Source organism: Leucopleurus acutus (genome assembly GCF_964270905.1).
Source record: "Leucopleurus acutus genome assembly, chromosome: X".
NCBI classification, from domain to species: Eukaryota; Metazoa; Chordata; class Mammalia; order Artiodactyla; family Delphinidae; genus Leucopleurus; species Leucopleurus acutus.
The window spans coordinates 124,497,045-124,514,989 of NC_139148.1; positions in this window are offsets into that span (position 1 = coordinate 124,497,045).

Below are 17,945 nucleotides of genomic sequence, written 5' to 3' on the forward strand. Positions count from 1 at the left end.
TCTGCTCTTCTGCTCCAAGTTTTCCTAGGAAGATGATGAACAGCATCAGAGGACAACATCCTTCGCATTCCCTCTTGTTCTACTGGAAAATTCCCTTCAGCTTCACTCACCTGTGGGTGTTCACACCGCTAGCAACAGACGAGTGAAATCACCATGCGTCTTACCGACATCACGGGGCTGCCATAGGCCTCATGACTTCACGGCAGCCAGCTCAAGTCAACTGCAGCTCCACCACTACCACCATTCCAAAAGCCAGCCTAAAAGTTGCTCTTGTTGAGTGTTACTCAACCTGACCAGGAACTAATTACCCAAAATACAAGAAAACGGCACCTGCCCAGGTAGGGCACCACACACATCAGGGCTCTCGGTGAAGGATCGCCCCATCCTCTTCCAACTGTCGCGACTAGCTTTCATCTGTCTTCCCGTCAAATCCTATCGGCTGCACCAATGAGATATCCAGACCCCTAGAAGATATCAAAGCACTGCCTTCAAACCTGCATCTCTCCCTGAGTGTATAGCCGCACCCACCTCCACCCCGCCCTAGGCCTAATTGAGATGTATCAGGACCCCACGAGAGAAACGCATATTGTACTTCTCTCTTCTTCTCAGAGGAATGATTTCCCTTCCTGCAACCTCTTTGTGTTCATTTTGGGAGGAAAGGACCACCTAACTCATCCTGAGGATGCCAGAAACACAGATGGCTCCCGGGGTCATTAGGGTATCAAGGCATCCAGGTCAATGACATCTGCAAATCCACCCACATCACTGTCCCAGAGGCAACCACCAACGATGTTCTTGTGAGCCTTACTCTACCCAAACAGCAGCGTTCACTACTACTACATGTGAACACTACCTGTCTGGGCAGGGCACCGCACACAGCACACCTTCGAGGTGGAGGACAGGCCCTACCACCCTCTCACTCACACATGTACCTTTCTTACATCTATCCATCACATCCTCATGTCCGTACACAGGCTTCCCCCGTACCCATTCACAATATCTCGACCCACAGTCCTCCAGCTTGCATCTCTCCCCCGTGGAGATCTCCGCAGCTGCTCTATGCATGTCTGGAGATATATGTGAACACAGGAAGAATGATCTTGCTCTCCGTTATCTGCTACTCTATGAGCAATTTTTTTACCTTATTCACTTTATACATGTTCACGTTTTTAGGGGGGATCAAGTAAATCATCATCAAGCTGTGGTTGAGATCTATGTGGCTCCCACAGCCTTCCTGACTTCGGGGAGTTTGACCACCTGCAGGCCCACGCCCATCGCCCATCCAGAGGCAGCACACCCGGCACTCCAGTTGCACAGTACTCCACCTAGAAAGGCACTGTTTACCCCTAGTCTAGTACACGGCACCTATCCGGGCTGCGCGCTGCACACAGCAGAGCCTCACGCTGGGTGACCTGCTGAGTCTCATTCCCCAGCCGTAGAGAATTTTGCTTCTCTATGCCGACCACACCTTAAGACTCTACTCAAGATTTATCCATAGCCTTACACACTCTTGACCCTCTGCCCTCCGACTTGCATCCCACCTCACTGAGCAGTTCATCACCGCTTCTATGTGTACTGTCACAAGGATGAGGATACCATGGGTGAATCTTCCTCCCTTTATCGATTCTCCTGAGGGGAACTGTCTTTCCCATTCCTACGTTGTGTGTGCCCACATTATTTGGATTATTAGAGCACCAGAGTCATCCTCAAAACGCCAGGGATCCAGGTCGCTCTCGCTTCCCTCTTCTCGCCACGGCAAGCATCTCAAGGACACATGCAGCTCCACCACCAGAACGGGTCCACAGCCACCACAAGTGATGTTCCTTGTGAACCTCCCTCTAGCCAGGCAGACACTGTTTACAGACACTCTTTACACCAAGTCTGAGAGACCAGCACCCCTCTGAGCATGGCCACACACACTGTGTGGTTTCGCGTTGGAGGAACGACCCAGGACTTCTGGCACTTCCACACGTACCTGTCACCACTCTACCCACCACATCATACTGAATGCATTCCAAAAATTTTCCCTACATAGAGACACTTTGATTCACCGCCCTGCAACTTGCACCCATCACTCAATGGGGATCCTTTCTCCTGCTCTAACTTATGCTAGGATGAGTAGAAAGAGCATCAGAGGACAAGATCATTAGAGTTCTGTCTTGTTCTATTGGAAAGTCCCATTAGCTTCGCTCAGCTGGCGGTGTACACGATGCTAGCAAAAGGCTAATACAATTGCGCCAAATGTTCCCGAGAAGAGGTGGCTGCCAGAGACCTCATGACTTCACGGCAGCCAGCTCAAGTCAACTGCAGCTCCACCACTACCACCATTCCAAAAGCCAGCCTAAAAGTTGCTCTTGTTGAGTGTTACTCAACCTGACCAGAAACTAATTACCCAAAATACAAGTAATCAGCACCTGGCCGAGTAGGGCACCACACACATCAGGGCTCTAGGTGAAGGATCGCCCCATCCTCTTCCGACTGTCGCGACTAGCTTTCATCTGTGTTCCCGTCAAATCCTATCGGCTGCACCAATGAGATATCCAGACCCCTAGAAGATATCAAAGCACTGCCTTCAAACCTGCATCTCTCCCTGAGTGTATAGCCGCACCCACCTCCACCCCGCCCTAGGCCTAATTGAGATGTATCAGGACCCCACGAGAGAAACGCATATTGTACTTCTCTCTTCTTCTCAGAGGAATGATTTCCCTTCCTGCAACCTCTTTGTGTTCATTTTGGAAGGAAAGGACCACCTAACTCATCCTGAGGATGCCAGAAACACAGATGGCTCCCGGGGTCATTAGGGTATCAAGGCATCCAGGTCAATGACATCTGCAAATCCACCCACATCACTGTCCCAGAGGACACCACCAACGATGTTCTTGTGAGCCTTACTCTACCCAGACAGCAGCGTTCACTAGTACTACCTGTGAACACTACCTGTCTGGGCAGGGCACCGCACACAGCACACCTTCGAGGTGGAGGACAGGCCCTACCACCCTCTCACTCACACATGTACCTTTCTTACATCTATCCATCACATCCTCATGTCCGTACACGGGCTTCCCCCGTACCCATTCACAATATCTCGACCCACAGTCCTCCAGCTTGCATCTCTCCCCCGTGGAGATCTCCGCAGCTGCTCTATGCATGTCTGGAGATATATGTGAACACAGGAAGAATGATCTTGCTCTCTGTTATCTGCTACTCTATCAGCAATTATTTTACCTTATTCACTTTATACATGTTCACGTTTTTTAGAGGGGATCAGGTAAATCATCATCAAGGTGTGGTTGAGATCTATGTGGCTCCCACAGCCTTCCTGACTTCAGGGAGGTTAACCACCTGCAGGCCCACGCCCATCGCCCATCCAGAGGTAGGCACACCCGACACTCCAGTTGCACAGTACTCCACCTAGAGAGGCACTGTTTACCCTTAGTCTAGTAAACGGCACCTATCCGGGCTGCGCACTGCACACAGCACAGCCTCACGCTGGGGGACCTCCTGAGTCTCATTTCCCAGCCGTAGAGAATTTTGCTTCTCTATGCCGACCACACCTTAAGACTCTACCCAAGATTTATCCATAGCCTTTAACACTCTTGACCCTCTGCCCTCCGACTTGCATCCCACCTCACTGAGCAGTTCATCACCGCTTCTATGTGTACTGTCACAAGGATGAGAATACCATGGGAGAGTCTTCCTCCCTTTATCGATTTTCCTGAGGGGAACTGTCTTTCCCATTCCTACGTTGTGTGTGTGCCCACATTATTTGGATTATTAGAGCACCAGAGTCATCCTCAAAACGCCAGGGATCTAGGTCGCTCTCGCTTCCCTCTTCTCGCCACGGCAAGCATCTCAAGGACACATGCAGCTCCACCACCAGAACGGGTCCACAGCCACCACAAGTGATGTTCCTTGTGAACCTCCCTCTAGCCAGGCAGACACTGTTTACAGACACTCTTTACACCAAGTCTGAGAGACCAGCACCCCTCTGAGCATGGCCACACACACAGTGTGGTTTCGCGTTGGAGGAACGACCCAGGACTTCTGGCACTTCCACACGTACCTGTCACCACTCTACCCACCACATCATACTGAATGCATTCCAAAAATTTTGCCTACATAGAGACACTTTGATTCACCGCCCTGCAACGTGCACCCATCACTCAATGGGGATCCTTTCTCCTGCTCTAACTTATGCTAGGATGAGTAGAAAGAGCATCAGAGGACAAGATCATTAGAGTTCTGTCTTGTTCTATTGGAAAGTCCCATTAGCTTCCCTCAGGTGGCGGTGTACACGATGCTGGCAAAAGGCTAATACAGTTGCGCCAAATGTTCCCGAGATGAGGTGGTTGCCACAGACCTCATGACTACAAGGCAGCCAGCTCAAGTCAACTGCAGCTCTACCACTACCACCATTCCAAAATCCAGCCTAAAAGTTGCTCTTGTTGAGTGTTACTCAACCTGACCAGGAACTAATTACCCAAAATACAAGCAATCAGCACCTGGCCGAGTAGGGCACCACACACATCAGGGCTCTCGGTGAAGGATCGCCCCATCCTCTTCCGACTGTCGCGACTAGCTTTCATCTGTGTTCGCGTCAAATCCTATCGGCTGCACCAATGAGATATCCAGACCCCTAGAAGATATCAAAGCACTGCCTTCAAACCTGCATCTCTCCCTGAGTGTATAGCCGCACCCACCTTCACCCCGCCCTAGGCCTAATTGAGATGTATCAGGACCCCACGAGAGAAACGCATATTGTACTTCTCTCTTTTTCTCAGAGGAATGATTTCCCTTCCTGCAACCTCTTTGTGTTCATTTTGGGAGGAAAGGACCACCTAACTCATCCTGAGGATGCCAGAAACACAGATGGCTCCCGGGGTCATTAGGGTATCAAGGCATCCAGGTCAATGACATCTGCAAATCCACCCACATCACTGTCCCAGAGGCAACCACCAACGATGTTCTTGTGAGCCTTACTCTACCCAAACAGCAGCGTTCACTAGTACTACATGTGAACACTACATGTCTGGGCAGGGCACCGCACACAGCACACCTTCGAGGTGGAGGACAGGCCCTACCACCCTCTCATTCACACATGTACCTTTCTTACATCTATCCATCACATCCTCATGTCCGTACACGGGCTTCCCCCGTACCCATTCACAATATCTCGACCCACAGTCCTCCAGCTTGCATCTCTCCCCAGTGGAGATCTCCGCAGCTGCTCTATGCATGTCTGGAGATATATGTGAACACAGGAAGAATGATCTTGCTTTCTGTTATCTGCTACTCTATGAGCAATTATTTTACCTTATTCACTTTATACATGTTCACGTTTTTTAGAGGGGATCAGGTAAATCATCATCAAGGTGTGGTTGAGATCTATGTGGCTCCCACAGCCTTCCTGACTTCAGGGAGGTTGACCACCTGCAGGCACACGCCCATCGCCCATCCAGAGGTAGGCACACCCGACACTCCAGTTGCACAGTACTCCACCTAGAAAGGCACTGTTTACCCCTACTCTAGTAAACGGCACCTATCCGGGCTGCGCACTGCGCACAGCACAGCCTCACGCTGGGGGACCTGCTGAGTCTCATTCCCCAGCCGTAGAGATTTTTGCTTCTCTATGCCGACCACACCTTAGGACTCTACCCAAGATTTATCTATAGCCTTAGACACTCTTGACCCTCTGCCCTCCGACTTGCATCCCACCTCACTGAGCAGTTCATCACCGCTTCTATGTGTACTGTCACAAGGATGAGGATACCATGGGAGAATCTTCGTCCCTTTATCGATTCTCCTGAGGGGAACTGTCTTTCCCAACCTAAGTTGTGTGTGCCCACATCATTTGGATTATTAGAGCACCAGAGTCATCCTCAAAATGCCAGGGATCCAGGTCGCTCTCGCATCCCTCTTCCCGCCACGGCAAGCATCTCAATGACACATGCAGCTCCACCACCAGAACCGGTCCACAGGCCACCACAAGTGATGTTCCTTGTGAGCCTCCCTCTAGCCAGGCAAACACTGTTTACAGACACTGTTTACACAAAGTCTGAGAGACCAGCAACCCTCTGAGCATGGCCACGCACACAGTGTGGTTTCGCGTTGGAGGAACGACCCAGGACTTCTGGCACTTCCACACGTACCTGTCACCACTCTACCCACCACATCATACTGAATGCATTCCAAAAATTTTCCCTACATAGAGACACTTTGATTCACTGCCCTGCAACTTGCATCCCTCACTCAATGGGGATCCTTTCTTCTGCTCTAACTTATGCTAGGATGAGTAGGAAGAGCATCAGAGGACAAGATCATTAGAGTTCTGTCTTCTTCTATTGGAAAGTCCCATTAGCTTCACTCAGCTGGCGGTGTACACTATGCTAGCAAAAGGCTAATACAATTGCGCCAAATGTTCCCGAGATGAGGTGGCTGCCAGAGACCTCATGACTTCACGGCAGCCAGCTCAAGTCAACTGAAGCTCCACCACTACCACCATTCCAAGAGCCAGCCTAAAAGTTGCTCTTGTTGAGTGTTACTCAACCTGACCAGGAACTAATTACCCAAAATACAAGTAATCGGCACCTGACCAGGTAGGGCACCCCACACATCACGGCTCTCAGTGAAGGATCGCCCCATCCTCTTCCAACTGTCGCGACTACCTTTCATCTGTCTCCCCGTCAAATCCTATCGGCTGCACCAATGAGATATCCAGACCCCTAGAAGATATCAAAGCACTGCCTTCAAACCTGCATCTCTCCCTGAGTGTATAGCCGCACCCACCTCCACCCCGCCCTAGGCCTAATTGAGATGTATCAGGACCCCACGAGAGAAACGCATATTGTACTTCTCTCTTCTTCTCTGAGGAATGATTTCCCTTCCTGCAACCTCTTTGTGTTCATTTTGGGAGGAAAGGACCACCTAACTCATCCTGAGGATGCCAGAAACACAGATGGCTCCCGGGGTCATTAGGGTATCAAGGCATCCAGGTCAATGACATCTGCAAATCCACCCACATCACTGTCCCAGAGGCCACCACCAACGATGTTCTTGTGAGCCTTACTCAACCCAAATAGCAGCGGTCACTACTACTACATGTGAACACTACCTGTCTCGGCAGGGCACCGCACACAGCACACCTTCGAGGTGGAGGACAGGCCCTACCACACTCTCACTCACACATGTACCTTTCTTACATCTATCCATCACATCCTCATGTCCGTACACGGGCTTCCCCCGTACCCATTCACAATATCTCGACCCACAGTCCTCCAGCTTGCATCTCTCCCCAGTGGAGATCTCCGCAGCTGCTCTATGCATGTCTGGAGATATATGTGAACACAGGAAGAATGATCTTGCTCTCTGTTATCTGCTACTCTATGAGCAATTATTTTACCTTATTCACTTTATACATGTTCACGTTTTTTAGAGGGGATCAGGTAAATCATCATCAAGGTGTGGTTGAGATCTATGTGGCTCCCACAGCCTTCCTGACTTCAGGGAGGTTGACCACCTGCAGGCCCACGCCCATCGCCCATCCAGAGGTAGGCACACCCGACACTCCAGTTGCACAGTACTCCACCTAGAGAGGCACTGTTTACCCCTACTCTAGTAAACGGCACCTATCCGGGCTGCGCACTGCGCACAGCACAGCCTCACGCTGGGGGACCTGCTGAGTCTCATTTCCCAGCCGTAGAGAATTTTGCTTCTCTATGCCCACCACACCTTAAGACTCTACCCAAGATTTATCCATAGCCTTAGACACTCTTGACCCTCTGCCCTCCGACTTGCATCCCACCTCACTGAGCAGTTCATCACCGCTTCTATGTGTACTGTCACAAGGATGAGAATACCATGGGAGAGTCTTCCTCCCTTTATCGATTTTCCTGAGGGGAACTGTCTTTCCCATTCCTACGTTGTGTGTGCCCACATTATTTGGATTGTTAGAGCACCAGAGTCATCCTCAAAACGCCAGGGATCCAGGTCGCTCTCGCTTCCCTCTTCACGCCAGGGCAAGCATCTCAAGGAAACATGCAGCTCCACCACCAGAACGGGTCCACAGGCCACCACAAGTGATGTTCCTTGTGAGCCTCCCTCTAGCCAGGCAGACACTGTTTACAGACACTCTTTACACCAAGTCGGAGAGACCAGCACCCCTCTGAGCATGGCCACGCACACAGTGTGGTTTCGCATTGGAGGAACGACCCAGGACTTCTGGCACTTCCACACGTACCTGTCACCACTCTACCCACCACATCATACTGAATGCATTCCAAAAATTTTCCCTACATCGAGACACTTTGATTCACCGCCCTGCAACTTGCACCCATCACTCAAAGGGGATCCTTTCTTCTGCTCTAACTTATGCTAGGATGAGTAGGAAGAGCATCAGAGGACAAGATCATTAGAGTTCTGTCTTGTTCTATTGGAAAGTCCCATTAGCTTCTCTCAGCTGGCGGTGTACACGATGCTAGCAAAAGGCTAATACAATTGCGCCAAATGTTCCCGAGAAGAGGTGGCTGCCAGAGTCCTCATGACTTCATGGCAGCCAGCTCCAGTACAACTGCAGCTCCACCACTACCACCCGTCCGAAGGCCGGCCTAAAAGTTGATCTTCTTGAGCGTTACTCTTCCTGGACAGGAACTAATTACCCAAAATACATGTAATCAGCACTTGTCCAAGTAGGGCACCGCACACATCAGGGCTCTCTGTGGAGGATCTCCCCGACCCATTACCATCTTCGCGAGTAACTTTGATCTATCGCCCCATCACATCTTGACAGCTGCACCCATGATATATCCACACTCCTAGAGGATATCGAACCACTGCCTTCCAACCTGCCTCCCTCCGTCACTGGATATCCGCACATAACTCCACCCCGCTATATGCCTAATGGAGAAGTATCAGAACCCCACCAATAAAACACATATTGTACTCCTCTCTTCTTTTCATAGGAATGATTTTCCTTCCTTCTACCTCTTTTTCTTTACGTTGTGAGGCAAGGAGCTCTTGACTCCTCCTGAAGATGCCAGAGTCACACATGGCTACCATGGTCATTAAGATATCAAGGCAGCCAACTCAAGGACACCTGTAACTCCACCCACAACACTGGTCCAGAGGCCACCAACAACGATGTTCTTGTGAGCCTCACTCTATCCACACGGGCACCGGTCAGTGGTAGTATATGTCAACAGCACCTGTCTGGACAGGGCACCGCACACCACACGGCTTCTATGTGGATCACACGCCCAACTACGTCTCACTCACACATGTACCTTTCTTGCTTCTAACCATCACATTCTCATGGCTGTATCCTCGATTGATCTCTAACACTAGAAAATATCTAGACCAACTGCCCTCCAACTTGCATCTCTCCCCCTTGGGGATCTCCTAAACGGCTCTATGCATATCTAGAGAACTATGGGAACACAGGAGGCATGATCATGGCTTCTGTTCTCTGCTACTCTGTTAGCAATTATCATTACCTTATTTACTTTACACAGGTTCCCGATGTTAGGGCTGGAACAGGTAAATCATCATCAAGATGCGGTTGAGGTCTCCGTGGCTTCCAGGGCCTTCCTGTCTTCTGGGAGGAAGATCACCTGGAGCCCCAAGCCCATCGTACATCCAAAGGCCACCACAACCAATAATCCGGTTGCACAATACTCTACCCAGAATGCACTCTTTACCCCTAGTCTAGTAAACGGCAACATTCCGGGCTGGGCAGGGCACACAGCAGGGCCTCAATGCGGGGGATATGCTGAGTCTCCTTCTCAATTTATAGCAAAGTATTTCTTCTCTATGCCAACCACAACTTGATGACTGTACCCAAGACGTATCCATACACATAGACAGTGCTAACCCACTGCCCTCAGACTTGCACTGCACCTCACTGAGAATCTCATCAACAGTTCTATGAGTACTGGCAGAAAGACGAGGATACCATGGGAAAATCTTCCTCCCTTTATCTCCTTTTCTCATAGAAACTGTGTTTCCCGTTCCGAAACTGTGGCTGCCCACACTATTAGGAATATTCGAGCACCGGATTCGTCCACAAAATGCCAGGGATCCTGGTCACTTCCCGGGCCCTCTTCTCGCCATGGCAAGCAGCTCAAAGACATGTGCCACTCTAACAGTAGAACGTGTCCGAAGCGCACCACAAATGATATTCCTTGTGAGCCTTGCTCTACCCAGGCAGACGGTGTTTAGGCCAACTTTGACAGATCACGACCCATCTTGGTACGGCCCCGCATACAGCGTGCCTTCGCGTTGGAGGACTTACCCAGTACTTCTGGCACTTCCAAATACAGCGTTAACCTCGTTCCCATCACATCCCACTGAATACATTCAACACTCTTCTGAACTTCAAGACACGTTGATTTTCCGCCCTGCAACTTGCATCCATTACTCAATGAGTATCTGCTCTTCTGCTCCAAGTTTTCCTAGGAAGATGATGAACAGCATCAGAGGACAACATCCTTCGCATTCCCTCTTGTTCTACTGGAAAATTCCCTTCAGCTTCACTCACCTGTGGGTGTTCACACCGCTAGCAACAGACGAGTGAAATCACCATGCGTCTTACCGACATCACGGGGCTGCCATAGGCCTCATGACTTCACGGCAGCCAGCTCAAGTCAACTGCAGCTCCACCACTACCACCATTCCAAAAGCCAGCCTAAAAGTTGCTCTTCTTGAGTGTTACTCAACCTGACCAGGAACTAATTACCCAAAATACAAGAAATCGGCACCTGCCCAGGTAGGGCACCACACACATCAGGGCTCTCGGTGAAGGATCGCCCCATCCTCTTCCGACTGTCGCGACTAGCTTTCATCTGTCTTCCCGTCAAATCCTATCGGCTGCACCAATGAGATATCCAGACCCCTAGAAGATATCAAAGCACTGCCTTCAAACCTGCATCTCTCCCTGAGTGTATAGCCGCACCCACCTCCACCCCGCCCTATGCATAATTGAGATGTATCAGGACCCCACGAGAGAAACGCATATTGTACTTCTCTCTTCTTCTCAGAGGAATGATTTCCCTTCCTGCAACCTCTTTGTGTTCATTTTGGGAGGAAAGGACCACCTAACTCATCCTGAGGATGCAAGAAACACTGATGGCTCCCGGGGTCATTAGGGTATCAAGGCATCCAGGTCAATGACATCTGCAAATCCACCCACATCACTGTCCCAGAGGCCACCACCAACGATGTTCTTGTGAGCCTTACTCTACCACACAGCAGCATTCACTAGTACTACATGTGAACACTACCTGTCTGGGCAGGGCACCGCACACAGCACACCTTCGAGGTGGAGGACAGGCCCTACCACACTCTCACTCACACATGTACCTTTCTTACATCTATCCACAACATCCTCATGTCCGTACACGGGCTTCCCCCGTACCCACTCACAATATCTCGACCCACAGTCCTCCAGCTTGCATCTCTCCCCCGTGGAGACCTCCGCAGCTGCTCCATGCATATCTGGAGATATATGTGAACACAGGAAGAATGATCTTGCTTTCTGTTATCTGCTACTCTATGAGCAATTATTTTACCTTATTCACTTTATACATGTTCACGTTTTTTAGGGGGGATCAGGTAAATCATCATCAAGCTGTGGTTGAGATCTATGTGGCTCCCACAGCCTTCCTGACTTCGGGGAGGTTGACCACCTGCAGGCCCACGCCCATCTCCCATCCAGAGGCAGCATTCCTGACACTCCAGTTGCACAGTACTCCACCTAGAAAGGCACTGTTTACCCCTAGTCTAGTAAACGGCACCTCTCTGGGCTGCGCACTGCACACAGCACAGACTCACGCTGGGGGACCTGCTGAGTCTCATTTCCCAGCCGTAGAGAATTTTGCTTCTCTATGCCGACCACACCTTAAGACTCTACCCAAGATTTATCCATAGCCTTAGACACTCTTCACCCTCTGCCCTCCGACTTGCATCCCACCTCACTGAGCAGTTCATCACCGCTTCTATGTGTACTGTCACAAGGATGTAGATACCATGGGAGAATCTTCCTCCCTTTATCGATTCTCCTCAGGGGAACTGTCTTTCCATTCCTAAGTTGTGTGTGCCCACATTATTTGGATTATTAGAGCACCAGAGTCATCCTCAAAACGCCAGCCATCCAGGTCGCTCTCGCATCCCTCTTCTCGCCATGGCAAGCATCTCAAGGACACATGCAGCTCCACCACCAGAACGGGTCCACAGGCCACCACAAGTGATGTTCCTTGTGAGCCTCCCTCTAGCCAGGCAGACACTATTCACAGACACTGTTTATACCAAGTCTGAGAGACCAGCACCCCTCTGAGCATGGGCACACACACAGTGTGGTTTCGCGTTGGAGGAACGACCCAGGACTTCTGGCACTTCCACAAGTATCTGTCACCACTCTACCCACCACATCATACTGAATGCATTCCAAAAATTTTCCCTACATGGAGACACTTTGATTCACCGCCCTGCACCTTGCACCCATCACTCAATGGGGATCCTTTCTCCTGCTCTAACTTATGCTAGGATGAGTAGAAAGAGCATCAGAGGACAAGATCATTAGAGTTCTGTCTTGTTCTACTGGAAAGTCCCATTAGCTTCACTCAGCTGGCAGTGTACACGATGCTAGCAAAAGGCTAATACAATTGCGCCAAATGTTCCCGAGATGAGGTGGCTGCCAGAGACCTCATGACTTCACGGCAGCCAGCTCAAGTCAACTGCAGCTCCACCACTACCACCATTCCAAAAGCCAGCCTAAAAGTTGCTCTTCTTGAGTGTTACTCAACCTGACCAGGAACTAATTACCCAAAATACAAGTAATCGGCACCTGACCAGGTAGGGCACCACACACATCAGGGCTCTCGGTGAAGATCGCCCCATCCTCTTCCGACTGTCGCGACTAGCTTTCATCTGTCTTCCCGTCAAATCCTATCGGCTGCACCAATGAGATATCCAGACCCCTAGAACATATCAAAGCACTGCCTTCAAACCTGCATCTCTCCCTGAGTGTATAGCCGCACCCACCTCCACCCCGACCTAGGCCTAATTGAGATGTATCAGGACCCCACGAGAGAAACGCATATTGTACTTCTCTCTTCTTCTCAGAGGAATGATTTCCCTTCCTGCAACCTCTTTGTGTTCATTTTGGGAGGAAAGGACCACCTAACTCATCCTGAGGATGCCAGAAACACAGATGGCTCCCGGGGTCATTAGGGTATCAAGGCATCCAGGTCAATGACAGCTGCAAATCCACCCACATCACTGTCCCAGAGGCCACCACCAACGATGTTCTTGTGAGCCTTACTCAACCCACATAGCAGCGTTCACTACTACTACATGTGAACACTACCTGTCTGGGCAGGGCACCGCACACAGCACACCTTCGAGGTGGAGGACAGGCCCTACCACCCTCTCACTCACACATGTACCTTACATCTATCCATCACATCCTCATGTCCGTACACGGGCTTCCCCTGTTCCCATTCACAATATCTCGACCCACAGTCCTCCAGCTTGCATCTCTCCCCAGTGGAGATCTCCGCAGCTGCTCTATGCATGTCTGGAGATATATGTGAACACAGGAAGAATGATCTTGCTCTCTGTTATCTGCTACTCTATGAGCAATTATTTTACCTTATTCACTTTATACATGTTCACGTTTTTTAGAGGGGATCAGGTAAATCATCATCAAGGTGTGGTTGAGATCTATGTGGCTCCCACAGCCTTCCTGACTTCAGGGAGGTTGACCACCTGCAGGCCCACGCCCATCGCCCATCCAGAGGTAGGCACACCCGACACTCCAGTTGCACAGTACTCCACCTAGAAAGGCACTGTTTACCCCTAGTCTAGTAAACGGCACCTATCCGGGCTGCGCACTGCACACAGCAGAGCCTCACGCTGGTGGAACTCCTGAGTCTCATTTCCCAGCCGTAGAGAATTTTGCTTCTCTATGCCGACCACACCTTAAGACTCTACCCAAGATTTATCCATAGCCTTAGACACTCTTGACCCTCTGCCCTCCGACTTGCATCCCACCTCACTGAGCAGTTCATCACCGCTTCTATGTGTACTGTCACAAGGATGAGAATACCATGGGAGAGTCTTCCTCCCTTTATCGATTCTCCTGAGGGGAACTGTCTTTCCCATTCCTACGTTCTGTGCCCACATTATTTGTATTATTAGAGCACCAGAGTCATCCTCAAAACGCCAGGGATCCGGGTCGCTCTCGCTTCCCTCTTCTCGCCATGGCAAGCATCTCAAGGACACATGCAGCTCCACCACCAGAACGGGTCCACAGGCCACCACAAGTGATGTTCCTTGTGAGCCTCCCTCTAGCCAGGCAGACACTGTTCACAGACACTGTTTATACCAAGTCTGAGAGACCAGCACCCCTCTGAGCATGGGCACACACACAGTGTGGTTTCGTGTTGGAGGAACGACCCAGGACTTCTGGCACTTCCACAAGTATCTGTCACCACTCTACCCACCACATCATACTGAATGCATTCCAAAAATTTTCCCTACATCGAGACACTTTGATTCACCGCCCTGCACCTTGCACCCATCACTCAATGGGGATCCTTTCTCCTGCTCTAACTTATGCTAGGATGAGTAGAAAGAGCATCAGAGGACAAGATCATTAGAGTTCTGTCTTGTTCTACTGGAAAGTCCCATTAGCTTCACTCAGCTGGCGGTGTACAAGATGCTAGCAAAAGGCTAATACAATTGCGCCAAATGTTCCCGAGATGAGGTGGCTGCCAGAGACCTCATGACTTCACGGCAGCCAGCTCAAGTCAACTGCAGCTCCACCACTACCACCATTCCAAAATCCAGCCTAAAAGTTGCTCTTCTTGAGTGTTACTCAACCTGACCAGGAACTAATTACCCAAAACACAAGTAATCAGCACCTGGCCGGGTAGGGCACCACACACATCACGGCTCTCGGTGAAGGATCGCCCCATCCTCTTCCGACTGTCGCGACTAGCTTTCATCTGTCTTCCCGTCAAATCCTATCGGCTGCACCAATGAGATATCCGGAACCCTAGAACATATCAAAGCACTGCCTTCAAACCTGCATCTCTCCCTGAGTGTATAGCCGCACCCACCTCCACCCCGCCCTATGCCTAATTGAGATGTATCAGGACCCCACGAGAGAAACGCATATTGTACTTCTCTCTTCTTCTCAGAGGAATGATTTCCCTTCCTGCAACCTCTTTGTGTTCATTTTGGGAGGAAAGGACCACCTAACTCATCCTGAGGATGCCAGAAACACAGATGGCTCCCGGGGTCATTAGGGTATCAAGGCATCCAGGTCAATGACAGCTGCAAATCCATCCACATCTCTGTCCCAGAGGCCACCACCAACGATGTTCTTGTGAGCCTTACTCTACCCACACAGCAGCATTCACTAGTACTACATGTGAACACTACCTGTCTGGGCAGGGCACCGCACACAGCACACCTTCGAGGTGGAGGACAGGCCCTACCACCCTCTCACTCACACATGTACCTTTCTTACATCTATCCATCACATCCTCATGTCCGTACTCGGGCTTCCCCCATACCCATTCACAATATCTCAACCCACAGTCCTCCAGCTTGCATCTCTCCCCCGTGGAGATCTCCGCAGCTGCTCTATGCATGTCTGGAGATATATGTGAACACAGGAAGAATGATCTTGCTCTCTGTTATCTGCTACTCTATGAGCAATTATTTTACCTAATTCACTTTATACATGTTCACATTTTTTAGAGGGGATCAGGTAAATCATCATCAAGCTGTGGTTGAGATCTATGTGGCTCCCACAGCCTTCCTGACTTCAGGGAGGTTGACCACCTGCAGGCCCACGCCCATCGCCCATCCAGAGGTAGGAACACCCGACACTCCAGTTGCACAGTACTCCACCTAGAAAGGCACTGTTTACCCCTAGTCTAGTACACGGCACCTATCCGGGCTGCGCACTGCACACAGCACAGCCTCACGCTGGGGGACCTGCTGAGTCTCATTCCCCAGCCGTAGAGAATTTTGCTTCTCTATGCCGACCACACCTTAAGACTCTACTCAAGATTTATCCATAGCCTTAGACACTCTTGACCCTCTGCCCTCCGACTTGCATCCCACCTCACTGAGCAGTTCATCACCGCTTCTATGTGTACTGTAACAAGGATGAGGATACCATGGGAGAATCTTCCTCCCTTTATCGATTCTCCTGAGGGGAACTGTCTTTCCCATTCCTACGTTGTGTGCCCACATTATTTGGATTATTAGAGCACCAGAGTCATCCTCAATACGCCAGGGATCCAGGTCGCTCTCGCTTCCCTCTTCTCGCCATGGCAAGCATCTCAAGGACACATGCAGCTCCACCACCAGAACGGGTCCACAGGCCACCACAAGTGATGTTCCTTGTGAGCCTCCCTCTAGACAGGCACACACTGTTCACAGACACAGTTTACACCAAGTCTGAGAGACCAGCACCCCTCTGAGCATGGCCACGCACACAGTGTGGTTTCACGTTGGAGGAACGACCCAGGACTTCTGGCACTTCCACATGTACCTGTCACCACTCTACCCACCACATCATACTGAATGCATTCCAAAAATTTTCCCTACATCGAGACACTTTGATTCACCACCCTGCCACTTGCACCCATCACTCAATGGGGATCCTTTCTCCTGCTCTAACTTATGCTAGGATGAGTAGGAAGAGCATCAGAGGACAAGATCATTAGAGGTCTGTCTTGTTCTACTGGAAAGTCCCATTAGCTTCACTCAGCTGGCGGTGTACACGATGCTAGCAAAAGGCTAATACAATTGCGCCAAATGTTCCCGAGATGAGGTGGCTGCCAGAGACCTCATGACTTCACGGCAGCCAGCTCAAGTCAACTGCAGCTCCACCACTACCACCATTCCAAAAGCCAGCCTAAAAGTTGCTCTTGTTGAGTGTTACTCAACCTGACCAGGAACTAATTACCCAAAACACAACTAATCAGAACCTGGCCGGGTAGGGCACCAGACACATCAGGGCTCTCGGTGAAAGATCGCCCCATCCTCTTCCGACTGTCGCGACTAGCTTTCATCTGTCTTCCCGTCAAATCCTATCGGCTGCACCAATGAGATATCCAGACCCCTAGAACATATCAAAGCTCTGCCTTCAAACCTGCATCTCTCCCTGAGTGTATAGCCGCACCCACCTCCACCCCGCCCTATGCCTAATTGAGATGTATCAGGACCCCACGAGAGAAACGCATATTGTACGTCTCTCTTCTTCTCAGAGGAATGATTTCCCTTCCTGCAACCTCTTTGTGTTCATTTTGGGAGGAAAGGACCACCTAACTCATCCTGAGGATGCCAGAAACACAGATGGCTCCCGGGGTCATTAGGGTATCAAGGCATCCAGGTCAATGACATCTGCAAATCCACCCACATCTCTGTCCTAAGGCCACCACCAACGATGTTCTTGTGAGCCTTACTCTATCCACACAGCAGCATTCACTACTACTACATGTGAACACTACCTGTCTGGGCAGGGCACCGCACACAGCACACCTTCGAGGTGGAAGACAGGCCCTACCACCCTCTCACTCACACATGTACCTTTCTTACATCTATCCATCACATCCTCATTTCCGTACACGGGCTTCCCCTGTACCCATTCACAATATCTCGACCCACAGTCCTCCAGCTTGCATCTCTCCCCCGTGGAGATCTCCGCAGCTGCTCTATGCATGTCTGGAGATATATGTGAACACAGGAAGAATGATCTTGCTCTCCGTTATCTGCTACTCTATGAGCAATTATTTTACCTTATTCACTTTATACATGTTCACGTTTTTAGGGGGGATCAAGTAAATCATCATCAAGCTGTGGTTGAGATCTATGTGGCTCCCACAGCCTTCCTGACTTCGGGGAGTTTGACCACCTGCAGGCCCACGCCCATC